Here is a 4,369-nt window from a genome sequence, read left to right on the forward strand (position 1 = left end):
GTATTTAAAGTTCAAATTTTGACAAAATTTATCAAATTTATAATTTAATAATTATTTTGTAGTTCAAAATTTATAAAATGTTCAACTTTTATAGCTAAGGATTGAAAATTTAAAACAAGGCTCCGAGTAAATAGGTTATATATAAATTACTTTATTCACAATAATATCATCAAATATACTTGGTAATATCATAGGCTGACTGACCGTTTTCGATCAGAATCGTTTTTCTTATACAATGATATTATATCATTGAATTCAAATTTAACACCATCCATTACAGTGACCCACTTGTAACCAACTGTACAGCAGAGCGACATCCACATACCCAAATTTTTTTAAATAAGGTTCTCAGTGGGTATTTTGTATACAGTTCATGACAATTTTTCTACAAAAATAATATACCAATAATTTTCTTATTCAATAACAAAAAGACTAAATTTTAGAATCTGACAGGAGCGATAAATATATTAATTTTACAATGATGTGTCTTTATTTTTTTTCTTAATTTTTAATTTTTTGTCTGTTTGTTAGTAGTCAAAATAATTAAGGAAAACAAGGTAAAGAAAACCGGGAAAATTGGATTTCGACAAAATCGATTTAGGCTTTTGGTGTAACTTTACAACAATTGACCATTGTAGATACATGAGATTTTCATTGGTTGTTTATATTCTCATTTTCTATACACCAAAAAATTTTGTAAATATTTTGACCCGTTTTGATATGTTTGAAATTTCAATTTTTTTATTTTTTTTTCTATAAATATCAATTACATAATATATTATATAAATTAAAGTAGTTGAAATATATTAAAAATACATAGGCACAATTTTTTTTTATAAGCATTTAAAGGTTGATTTTTAACAAAATATAACAAATTTATAAATTAATAATTATTTTGTACCTAGTTAAAAGTGTATATAATATTCAACTTTTATAGGTATAGGGATTAAAAATTTAAAACAAGGTTCCACGTAAATAGGTTATAATATATAAATTACTTTATTCACAATAATATCACCATATTATATACTTAGTATTATCATAGATCGTCTTCGCTCAGAATCATTTTTTTATACAATGATAATATATTATCATTGTATTCAAATTTAACAGATACTGTTACAGTGACCCACTTATAACCTACTATACATCAGAGTGCACCCACTTGCCCATCTATTCAAAATTGATTTTAATATTTTAAAGAAAATCGACATGATTTTAGACGTAGCAAGTCTTAATTCATAATTAAATTTCAAACTTTCGTGTTGAATTCAATGCGAAAAACAATATTATAATAATTAAATTTAAAACTTTTATATGACAATACGTGGGGAAAAATTAAATGTATGACTAACAATCTTATATTATAAGATCTTGGATTCTGATTATAACTGTTTTATTTAATATCATGTATTCATGTGAGTTTTTTATTAAAATAATAATATACTTACTTGAATATTTTTGATCAGGAAAAATAGCTGTTTAAAATATTATATTTACAAATTAGATATTGACATTAACATAATTATCAGAAATTATCTATATAATATATAAACGACAAATAATGTTTGTACCTGTGTCCTTTATGCATTCCTAAACCGTTCCAATTAAATTTGGTACAGAGATAGACTAAATCTCGGGGAAGAAGATAGGCTACATTTTGTCGCGAAAAAACGTAAATACTTCCCCAACCCGTGGAGTTTCTCAAACAGAGTTGGTTCTTTTCGTAATTGTCAAGGCAAGGTCTGTATGAAATCATAGGCATAAATAGTGTTTGAAATTTGGGGTGAGGGGGGGGCTGTAGCTCAGGTTACTCAGCTCAATGTACTTGATACTCTTATAATGATTTTAAATTATAGTAGGGAAATCATTAGTTTTTTGGGGGAGGGCTGTAGACATTTTAGAGGGACTAAACCCCTCACTCCGCCTCCTGTTTGCGCTTATATATCAAATAATATTTTTCAAAAGTCTATGGAAAAAGTCAAAATATTTCAAAAAAAATGCAGTGGTATCTGAGACATACTCGATACCACGGACTAAGATCTTAGTCTGTGCACGATACCGTTGTATTAATATTATAAACGTTGTCTTTATAAACTCTGTGGACAGACGTAGTGGTATAGTCTTTATAATATACTCTTTGGGCAGAAGTAGTCTTTATATACTCTAGGACATACGTAGCCTTTATGTACTCTATGGGCAGGCGTAGTCCTTACATACTATGTGCTATATAATTATTTTTATATTTTTGCTCGACCGATTTGACTGATTTTCTTTTTGTTGTATTCGAAATTGTCAAGGCAAGGTTAGTATGAAAGAATATTTTATGAAAATCCATCGGAAAAGTAAGAAACTGGATGGAAAAAATACGACAGTAGCGCCAGCTGTCCAGCAAAAAATATAAACTAAATAATAATATATTTTTGTTTAATGCAAATTGCAAAGTTGCGATTGGTTATGATTGAATATAATTTTAGACTTATACAGTTGTACCTATACTATATTTGGTAAGAACTTTAATATAACTTAGTAAAAATGATATTCCCAAGGGTAATTTTTCGGGATCCATGTCAATAGATTGTGGTCAATTGATAGCGCGACAGTAGATAGTGGACAATAGATCGCGTGACAATTGATAGTATAAACAATTGATAGTGTCATGATTTTAATGTTTTTTTAATTTTTTTAATTTGGATTAAATACAAGACCTAATAAATAATTCACAAATAATTTATCTCAATAATTAAAATAATAATAATAATAGGTTTTCAGAAATAATCTTTAACAAAGTTGTCAATAATTAAAATAATGATAATAGGTACTTACAAATATTTTATCTCAATAATTAAAATAATAATAATAATAGGTTTTCACAAATAAATTTTAACAAAGTTGTCAATAATTAAAATATTAATAATAGGTTCTCACAAATAACTTATCTCAATAATTAAAAATATAATATAATAGTGCCTAATAAAAAATTAAACTAGCAGTTGAAAATTATTTGCAACCCCTCGTAAATAATCTTCTATACTTCTATTATTATAATCACTGCATATATTTTTAAGTTTTTTTGCTCGATCGTTGTATTTTTTTTTTTGATGGTAGTTGATTTCCTGCAACTAACTGTTCAACTTTCAATCGATTGACACGTTCTTCTTTTTGTAATGCAGTAATAAATTTCCATATAGATGGATGAATCGATGAATTCAACATTGATTAAAAGCAGTTATGCCAGCCCTCCACTGAATTATTTGTTTGAGGCATATTTGCTTCCACAAGTGAAAAACAGTTCCAAATTTGAATACTAAATTTTGGTTCTTTACGATGTCTGCGTTGTAATCGTAAAAGCGCCTCGTTGAATAATAATTTGTCTCAATTAGAGTTTCAAATGATTCAATAACGTCTTCTTGAGGTACGAATGCTAAAGCTGGTAACATGCGGACATGCAGAGCAAATTCTGAGTCCTCTTTATATTTTTTTGATAAACCAATTTCTTGGACATGTCGCCATACACACTGAGATAAGTGAAAAAAACAACCATTTATAACCACATTTGGAAATTCACATTTTACTGCATTTATTGCTGCTTTTTCATAATCCATCATAACACTAATTGGCTTAACATTTAGATTAATTGAAGCTCGAAAAAATCGTTTGTAAGTTTCCTCTTTTTTGTCAGGCAGTAAAGCATAAACAGAAGGAATTACGTTTGAATAATGTATTCCATGAATCGTATATAATTGGGAAAATATTGAAGGAGCGCAAGAAAAAGGTCCATCACAAAACCAGTTTTCACTGTTTTCCATTAATTCAAAATGTTTGTTTGTTGCAAATATTAAAATACGTTTAAAATCATTGGACTCACTATCGTACTCATAGGCGTAGTTAGGGGGGGGCTTAGACCCCCCAGTTGGAATAATAGCCCCCCCAAAAAAAAATTAAAACTTAAGGCCACCTATATTTAAAAAATATTCAAATAAATAATTTTTTCGATATTTAAATATTGATAAAAATAATTCTTTATTTTTTTATGTCACTTTATCCATTACATTTCTTATAAGTTATAATATAATTCAATAATGTGTTGTTTTTGTCGGTCGATATTATGTCGTTAAGGTTAAATTGTGCTTATTTTATTAAAATACGTCCATACGTCATATTCTATTCATTATTTTATTGTGTTATTATTATTATTATTTACAAAAATCACAGAACAATAAAATGCAATAGCGATAACTGATAAGAATATAAGATAAACGCTACAAGCACGTGATGGAAACGAAATGTACCGAATACCTATCACTAATTTTATCGTTCTATGCTAGGGTTATTGCTATTACGAACTTTTGAATAATACAATTATTGT

The 4,369-nt window shown here is 27.5% G+C and overlaps 1 pseudogene; it reads right to left on the bottom strand.

Moving 5' to 3' along the window:
* Positions 1–2,695: 2,695 nt before the first annotated feature.
* LOC132950728 (uncharacterized) lies at positions 2,696–3,809 on the bottom strand (annotated as a pseudogene).
* Between the last annotated feature and the right edge of the window lie 560 nt (positions 3,810–4,369).

This window comes from Metopolophium dirhodum, chromosome 8, assembly GCF_019925205.1.
Source record: "Metopolophium dirhodum isolate CAU chromosome 8, ASM1992520v1, whole genome shotgun sequence".
In the NCBI taxonomy this organism is placed as follows: Eukaryota; Metazoa; Arthropoda; class Insecta; order Hemiptera; family Aphididae; genus Metopolophium; species Metopolophium dirhodum.